The sequence below is a fragment of the Macrotis lagotis genome, chromosome 1, assembly GCF_037893015.1.
Source record: "Macrotis lagotis isolate mMagLag1 chromosome 1, bilby.v1.9.chrom.fasta, whole genome shotgun sequence".
Classification (NCBI taxonomy): domain Eukaryota; kingdom Metazoa; phylum Chordata; class Mammalia; order Peramelemorphia; family Peramelidae; genus Macrotis; species Macrotis lagotis.
The window spans coordinates 255,027,301-255,037,286 of record NC_133658.1 but is presented as its reverse complement, the minus strand read 5'-3'; positions in this window follow the sequence as shown (position 1 = coordinate 255,037,286).

Genomic DNA, 9,986 nt, shown 5'->3' with positions numbered 1-9,986 from the left:
AATGGGAAAGGCTTCTTTCAAGAAGGTGGAATTGTTACTTTGAATGACCTTTGGAAATTCACTTAATCTGTTTTCCCCTTTGTAAAAATGAGAAGGCTGAACTAAATCATTTCCAAATTTCCATGCAGTTCCAAATTCTACACTCTTCTTCTTTCCTATTAGCACAACAGAGTAGTGATGCTAAATTGTAGAAAAAAGGAGTAGTTATGTATGTTCCATACTGCTTATAGCAAGTGTTTTTAAACTGAGGACATTCATTTGTTGGTGTATTAGAAATTGTCTCTTTAGGATACTATAAACATAAAATATAAGAAAAGAAGCTACTGAAATAAAGAGCAGTTGAATGGAGGAGCTGCCTTGGTTGGATTTGAGTTGTTCATTTCTATCTGTTTTTACCATTCACTTTCTAGGGAAGTGGCAAATGAGGGAAAAATATCCAATGTGCCTCACCTCCACCCCCTGTATATGTGATTCTGAGACCAAGTTGAGTCACTGGCCCTGAGCTACAAAAAAAATTGTAGTGGTTCAGTAGTTGGTGTGTAGGTGAAGCTTTTCAGTCCTGACATAATTCCTTCTATTAGGGCAATCCCCAGAGAATTAGGGACCTTGTCCCTATTTTTCCTTCTTCCTTTCTTTTTTCCTTCCTTCCTTTCTTTCTTCATTTTCCTTTTTTTCTTTCTTTTTTTAAATTTTTTTATTAAAGATATTTTTTGAGTTTTACAATTTTCCCCCAATCTTACTTCCCTCCCCCACCCCCACCCCCACGGAAAGCAATCTGTCGGTCTTTACTTTGTTTCCATGTTGTACATTGATCCAAATCGAGTGTGATGAGAGAGGAATCATATCCTTAATGAAGAGACAAGAAATCTGAAGTAACAAGCTCAGACAATAAGATAACTGGGTTGTTTTTTTTTTTCAAAATTAAAGGGAATAGTCCTTGAACTTTGTTCAAACTCCATGGCTCTTTATCTGGATATAGATGGCATTCTCCTTTGCAGACAGCCCAAAATTGTTCCCGATTGTTGCACTGATGAAATGAGCGAGTCCATCAAGGTTGATCATCACCCCCATGTTGCTGTTAGGGTGTACAGTGTTTTTCTGGTTCTGTTCATCTCACTCAGCATCAGTTCATACAAATCCCTCCAGGCTTCCCTGAATTCCCATCCCTCCTGGTTTCTAATAGAACAAGTGTTCCATGACATGCATATACCACAGTTTGCTAAGCCATTTCCCAATTGAAGGACATTTACTTGATTTCCAATTCTTTGCCACCATAAACAGGGCTGCTATGAATATTTTTGTACAAGTGATGTTTTTACCCTTTTTCATCATCTCTTCAGGGTATAGATCCAGTAGTGGTATTGCTGGGTCAAAGGGTATGCACATTTTTGTTGCCCTTTGGGCATAGTTCCTTCCTTTCTTCTTTCCTTCCCTCTCTTCCTTCATTCCTTCCCTTCCTTCTTCCATTCATCCTTTTTTCTTTCTTCCTTCTTTTCCTCCCTTCCCCATTCCTTTCTTCTCTTTCCTGCTTTCTTCCTACCTTCCTTTTTTCTTGCTTCCTGCTATTTTAAAGTTATATTACTCCTTTACTTTGTTTTTTATGTTACTGTTACTGTGGCTCAGCTGTTTGGGTAATGTTCAACCCTTCATGACTTCATTTGGGATATTCTTGATAAGGATATAGAAGTACTTTGCCATTTGCTTTCCTAGTTGGATTCATTTTGTCAGACAATCGGAGATTAAGTGACTTGCCTAGGGTCACAAAGCTAGGAAGTATCTGAACCTGAATTTGAACTCAGGTCTGTCTGAACTTGAGGCCCAGTATTCTATTCACTGAGTCATTGACTCTAAAGAGTCACTTGTATGACTTAAGGGTCACAGTCAGCAAGTATCTAAGTTAAATTTGAACTCAAGAAGGTGAGTCTTCCTGATTCCAATCCCTGGTAGTCTCCCTATCAGTGATTTACAATAACAACACAGTGCAAAGACTCCTCACCCTGCTTCTCCCAGAGCCCTCTACTCTAACAAACAAGTACAGTCAAGTAAAACATCAACCCACTGACCATGTCTCAAAATGACTATTTGTTTCATTTTACATCTGAATCCCTATCAAAAGGCACATTCCACCATCGCTACCTCATTCAGAATTCTGAAATCTTTCAGTGTTGTTTTCTTTTATATTATTGTGTTCACCATTTATATTGCTCTCTCACTGGCTTACTGAGTACTCAAATACATAATAATCAGTATTTGTCATCTTTTAAGCACTCTACCTATGTCATGGCATTTGATCCTCACAACTTTCTTGTAAGCCAGGGGCTGTAGTCCCTATTTTTTTGGATGAGGAAGTAGGTCACACAGCTAGAAAGTATGTGAGATGGAATTTGAACTCAGGACTTTCTGATTCCAGTCACAGTGCTCTAACCAATGTGCAGCCAAGCTAACTTATGGACTTCAATATCCTTGAGTTTTTCAAATCTGTAGTATGTTTTTGGACTGGAACTGTGATTTCAATGGCATCAGGAATTCATGATGAGAAAACTCCCTCTACCAAGGCAGATCTCAGTAAGTTTTGTAACTTCTAGTCTTAGAAAGTTGTATGAACCATGGTTAGGTGATTGGGCCAGGGTCACCAAGCTACTGTGTGTCCATAACTGGTCTTGAATACTAGATATTCTAACTGTGAGGCCAAATCTCTACTCACCATGCTATGTTGCCTCTTAGCCATTTTTTTAAACCACAGTGCTATCTACCTATGAGAGTAAAACAAGGCCACTACTTTTTCCTTTCAATAATCATAGAAAGTCAGTATTATATTACTGGTATTTATTATTATTCCCATTTATTATAGATGAGGAAACAAAGCTTGGAAATGTAAGGTAATTTGTCTATATCTATATACTGCCACACAAATATTTGTAGTTTAGGGGTAAGTATCTGGGAATCTGGATTCCAAAGGAAAGTCACTTTTCTGATCATTTTTTTCTTTTTGCAAGACAATGGTGTTAAATGACTTGCCCAAGTTCACACAGCTAGGTAATCATTAAGTATCTGAGGTCACATTTGCACTCAACTCCTTGGTGTTCTATCCACTGTGCTATCTAGCTGCCCCTCTGTTTACTCTTTTTTTTTAAGGGTTTTTTTTTTTTTTGCAAGGCAAAAGGCCCAAGGCCACACAGCTAAGTAATTATTAAGTGTCTGAGGTCACATTTGAACTCAGGTACTCCTGACACCAGGGCCAGTGCTCTATCCACTGTGCCACCTCTGTTCACTCTTAAGTCCAGTTTTTTTTAGGGTGTTTGTTTTTTGGGGTTTTTTTGGCAAGGCAATGAGGTTAAGTGGCTTACTCAAAGCCCCACAGCTAGGTAATTATTAAGTGTCTGAGTTCGGATTTGAACTCAGATACTCCTGACTCCAGGGTCGGTGCCCTATCCACTGTGCCACCTAGCCGCCTCCCTCTGTTCACTCTTAATGGAGAAAGTAGCCCCATATGAGGTTGACCACTTTCCACCAAAATCTAATTATTACAAAAGATTGTCATAAATAATCATTTTTTGCTTTTTTAAAAAATATGCATAATTTCTTTTACTTGTCAAGGTAATTAATAAGGCAGTATACCATCCTGTCATTCATAAGATCACAACAAAATATCTCTTATTCCCCTAAAAGGAACAAATGAAATGCTTCTGCAAAAATGTATACAACATTTTTCTGGAATCACCCCTAAATGCCTATAAAGAAAATTAAATAAATCACCATTCTGAATTAACAACGTTTTTAGTTTCCAAAACAATAGATAAGTATAGTACCAGTAATATTCAATTCTCCCTCAGTTGATAGACAATGAAAAGCACTAAAGAATCTTTCACATAATCCAAAGCAGAACCCCAAATTCACTGTGTACTGAGCAAACTATTTCTACTCACATATTGTATCAGTCTATACTCAAAACTATGTCAACAATATTCCAGTTAGTATTGTCATTTTGCAAATTTATCTGGATTCTGAAGAAAACTTTTCTGATCAAACCATTTAAGTATTTTATGATAAGAACAGATGCCATATCTCAACATAATATTTAAGAATAAATACCAGCTAACTTTATAAATGCATGCTTGTACAACTGAAGTAATCTATACAAGTTTATAAACATAACTATTTTTTTCTTTGATACCCATTTCCTTCATCAACAAATATGGTACAATATGGTGTCATATTATCTGACAATGGAATGCAAATTAGATAATTCTTTCACATAAAGACATAAGCTTTTCCTGTTGTCTGCCAAGTTACTCAGACCTTCCTTTTTCAAACTACTAAACTGTTTTTATTGTCAGTTTTTAATAATATATAAGAACATTTTCCTTTCCACTGTGACATTTGTTGCTTTGTGGAAAAAACAGTCAAAAGCAACTGACTTCAAAACTTTTTTCTAATGCTAATTTTTTTCTTGGGCAATAAGAATAATAAATATTGAGTAAACCCATTTATTCAAAGCAAGCAGATATTGGAGATGTTTTGCAGATTAAAATATACCTAATAATATATTCACAAAAGTAAATGGATTCAACAGTGAAGATAAGATCTCAGTTCAGATCAAGAAGAGGGAATGCTATCATAGTGGGAGGGTCCTCTCTGAGAAGTTTCTAGATTTGCAAGTCCTGGAAGTCAAACCGCTGCTCTGAAGACTCTAGTCCACCATTCAAAAGCCTCACTCTCAATTATCTTTGTGGAACTCCTCTCTCCACAACATCTCCAAAGTCTTCCCAACAAATTGGAATAAGTTCTTTAGAACAAGTATTGAGCACCATTCTCTGCATTAGCCAATCAAGATTTGACATCTCTCTTCCCTTTATTGGAAACTCAGCATCAGGTTAAACTTCTAACATAACTGCCTCAGGCCAGATGGGTGGAAGAAAGGTTATGTATTACTATAAAAACAGTTGCTATAAATATCTTATGGAAATGTGAGGCATAAATGCCAAATTGTGCTATCACCAAGTCAAAGGATGTGCAGTTCAGTGACTTATTTTAGATTAATTTCAAATAAATTCAAAGACCTCCTCCAACAGTGCAAGTAGGGTAGCTACCTGGCCACATCCCTTCCTATGTACATTTTGATCTTTTTATCATTTTTACCTATCTACTACTATAAGATGAAGTTTCAGATGTTTTAATTTTCACATATTTTATTCTCTATTTCTTTGCAAATTCTTTCATACAATCATTGGGGCAGCTAGGGCATCTGGAATCAGTGAGACCAAATTCATATCTGTTCTCAAACACTTACTAGTTGTGTGACCCCAGGCAAGTCACCTAACCTTTGCCAGCTTTGGTTTTCCCCATGTGTAAAATGGGAATAATAGTTGTAGTAATGATCAAATGAGACAATAATTATAAAGTGTATGGTACAGTGCTGGTACTTAGTAGGGGTTATAAAAATATTAGCTATTAATTGTTGGTAGCTTGCATTTCTTCTTTTAAAAATTGCCTTTATGTATCCTTTGGCTATAATTTCTTTTTATCTATATCAAGTCTAGATGTAACCTATCCTTTTTATTGAAGCTTTTATTTTCCTTAAAATAGAGTTAATGAGAAAGCTATCCTCTCGATAATGATGATGATGATGATGATTTACACTTACACATTGCTTCTGCTCATGACAACTCTGAGAGGTAAATATTATATTACTGAAATATTTTATTATGCCCAGTTTATAGATGAGGAAACATTTAAGAATTGTGAAATGGTTTGTTCATAGTCACATAGCTGGTAAGCATTAGAGCTGGGAGTCAAATCCACTTCTATTTATAAATGGTTTTTAGTACTTTCATATTCTCATATTTCTTTATAATTGTCTGATCTTCTTAGATTGAGAATTTTTTAAAGTCATAGTGTAGTTTAAAAATAATAATAATTAAGGGTAGTATAGACACAGAAATTTGCTGAAGCCAGCTCAAACCAGATCACAAGAGCCAACCTAAATTTTCAGTGAGAGAATTTAAGCTTTAGGAATCAGACCTACAAATCAAAATTTCACATTGTTTTATTGATAGTCTGGACAGAAGAAAGTGATGGTGAAAATACTGAGTGAAGATTAAACTTAAATGTGTGTTTGGTGCACATTTTTTTTCTTGGACAGCCAGTTGTTAAACATTTACCAGCAGTAGTAGGAAAAACACTAGATTGTCTATCAGGATACTTGGGTTCTGATATACTTCTATTTTGTTACTATATAACCTTGAATAAATCATTTCTCTTCTCTGTGTGGTTCATTTCTTTTATCTATAAACTTCAGTATATCAATTAATCAACAAACCTTTTTCCTACACATTTAAAATAAATTATTTTCAATTTCCCAATAAACATTTATAATCAAGGATCTAATTTCCTAGATGACAACCCCATAGATAACTTATTTTTATTATTTATTTTTAAAAAGATTTAAATTAATGTATTTTGCTTTTTATGCCTCAATTACTTTCTTCTCCATGCTCCATCTCCCAACCCCCACTATATATATATATATATGTATATGTACATATACATATATATATATATATATATATATATATATATATATATATAACTTATAATAGCTGCCTGAGACAGTGACTTACCCACTTACAGTGACACATAACTATTGTCTAAAACTTGGAGCCAGAATTCTAAGCTGGTACAGAAGTGAAGATGATAATACTTGTCCTTGCAATATCTGCCTTGAAAGGTTGTTGTGAAGATCCTTGCAAATTGCAAAGCATCATATAAATACAAGCTATTATTACTGTTACTATTATTATTGCTATTATCCCATACTAAGTATACCTTTAACATTCTAAATATTAATTTATGTAGTATTATTGTATTAAAAGTTTAAGAATGATAAGAACAGGGTTCTGTTTAATTAGTGATGAGAAAAAGAACATTTACTTTGAAATAATGAAGTATCTTATCAGAACTGGTAACCCTGAGGTCTTATTAATAATTACAAAAGAACACTTGTTTAGGGATAGTTAATCTCACAGCCAGGTATCTTAGACTTTAGTCATTCCTTCCTGCCTTGGCGCCTAACCGATATTCAGTTAATAAACTGGATATCAACTAGTTGATGGAATGCTCATTTGCATGCAGAGATAACCCAATAGTAAACTGGAATAATTGGCCAAACTGTGGCTCTTGCCCTCATTTTTAAGTTGTACTTTTCATTTGCATAATTAAAAGGTGACTTATAAGCAGGAAAAACCAGTTTGATTAATTCTAAAAGCATAATAACTAATGATGCAGAAAGTATTTGTCTTGCTTCCAACATGGTGTAATTCTCATCAAACTGCTGTCCCAATCAGAGCAGTTTCTCACAGTGGTATGTTCAAAGTTTGTCACATTAAAAATGATGAGTCTCCCAGTGTACAAAATATGCATAACATATAATAAGATTATATATGCATATATATGTATCTTTGTACACACATTTATATATATACAATAAAATGTTTAAATGTTTATTATGAAGGGATGTTTATCCCCAGCTATGGCAACCATAAAATTACTGGGAGTCAAAGGTGGTTATAATGAACAGAACCAAGAGAGAATGGCACAGGCAATAAAGAACTAGCCTCAGTGACCAGAAAACTTGAGTTCAATCCCTCCTATATGCTGTACATATGGCAAATTATTTGACTTCTCAATAGCCACTGGTAATGTTAAGATTAAAAATTACAGAACAGAAGCTTATTTGCAATGGTAGAAAGTTGTTGTGTGTTTTTTTACAGGAACTGCCCTATATCAATGAAATCACAGTACATATATGAACACATGTGTACATGTATATCTATCACATGCATATTTAACACATACATACAGAATTATCATGCTATGAAGTATTGATTTGGCAATGAAAAGACTTAGGTTTGAGTCTAGTTATGCTAGGACAACTAGGAGGTACCATGGGTTAGAGTTCTTAAAGTTCTTAAAGTCAGGAAGAATCATCTTGATTTCAAATTCAGCCTCAGACACTTTCTAGTTCTACTACTCTAGATGAATCATTTAACCTTTTTTGCCTCAGTTTCTCACCTGTAAAATGAACTAGAGAAAGAAATGGCAAATTATTCCAGTATCTTGGTCAAGAAAACCCCCAAAATGGGTCATGAAGATCAGACATGACAGAAACAATTGAACACTACCGTCTATTAAATTAAAATGCTTTTTTTGAAGTGTTTTTGAAAATGCTATCCCTTTTTCTTTAAAGGCATACCTTAGAAGCTTTATCCCTCCGCATTCAGGAAAAATCTTGATATGCTTTTAAAAGATAACTGATAAGTAATGGCAAGAAAGTAAATTCTATATAATTATGCATCCCCTGCAAAAACTAGCCTTTCCTGATTTTTTTCTACCATTATAATCTAAAATCTTGACATCATTACTCATAAGATAGGATCATGGATTTTAGAGCCAAAATAATCTTTGAGATCTTAGACCTACTCCCTCATTCTACAGAGGGAAAAAAACCTAAGCCTTAGCAAGGTTAAGTAATTAGCCTAAGGTCACATAAGTAGTAATCTGGATTTCTACTCATGCCCTTTGATTTCAGATTCAAATTTCTTGATTTCTGTACCAAAGTCACTTGATTCTCTGCTTCTGAGATAAACAGGAATGAATCAGAAAGCATTTGTCCAAACCAAATAAACAACACACATTTTTATGTTCTCCTAAAAGTCCTAACTAAATAATTTACATAAATGATTTTTATTTCCCTTATTTGTCAGAATAAATACATTTCAAATTTATCAGTATCAGCGGCAGGTGTCTTTCCTCATTCTAGTTGGAAAATACAAGAGCAGTTCTAAAGATTTTAAAGTTCTGCTACTATCTAATGCAAAAAGCATTTATTAAGTGTCTACTGTTTGCTAGACATTTTGCTAAGCATGGGGGAATAAAAGGAAAGACAAAAGACAGTCCTTGTCCTTGAAAAACTCACATTTTAATGGGAGATAATAGGCAAACTGTATACAAGAAGAGAGCAAATAATCAACAAAGGGAAGGCACTAGAAGAAATAAGGGGAGATGAAAAAAGGCTTTCCCTAAAAGGTAGGATTTGAAGGAAGCCAGATAAATCAAGAGGGAGGTATAAAGATGGAGAGCATTCCATTTATGGGGGACAAAGAAAATGCCCTGTGGAGGTCAGTGTCATGATTGATACTGTGGTATAAGGATATAAGATACTGAGTATGAGGTGTAAGAGGACTATAAAGGTTGGGAGCCAGGGTGACGGATCTGGGGTTTGAATGCTTGAGGATTTGTATTGATTATTGAGGTAGTAGAAAGCTACTAGTTTACAGAATAAGTGAGAATGACATAGACCTGTGTTTTGGAGAATGGGGAAGGTAGGCAGACCAATCAGTAGGCTATTGCAACATTGGCAGTATCAAAGGAGAGATCAGGCATATTTGAACTCATTCATTTGACAGTCTGATTTAATATTTTAATTTCTTTTCTTATTTAAAAAATGAATAAAACTTGCTTTGCAACCTAGTATATGAACTGATATGAATGTATATTTTAGGGTTATCAATAACTTATCCTTTACATATTTTGTTTGCATATGGTTGTTTGAATGTGGGCTTATGATTTATCCTAAACTGTTAGCATTTTTTTAAGTGATTCCTCTGCATTAGGCACTATGCTAAGTGTTGGGGATACAAAAATGCAAAAGATAATCTTTGCTTTCAAGAAGGAGATAAATTTAGAAAGCCTAAGCAGTAGTATTTATGAAATGCCAAAAGAAGGTTTCCAATGTGTTGGAGTGAATCCTCTAGGGAAAAATAGGAGCAAAAATTGCACAGAAAAGCAATTATAGGCTTCGGGAATTTAGAACTGGAAAGGACCTTTCAGCCCATCAAAGTCAACTTCTAACTTTAGAAACTGGAACTTGGAAGTATTAAATGATTTGCTCAGAGTCACAGAGCTGGTAAATGACTGAGGCAAGATTC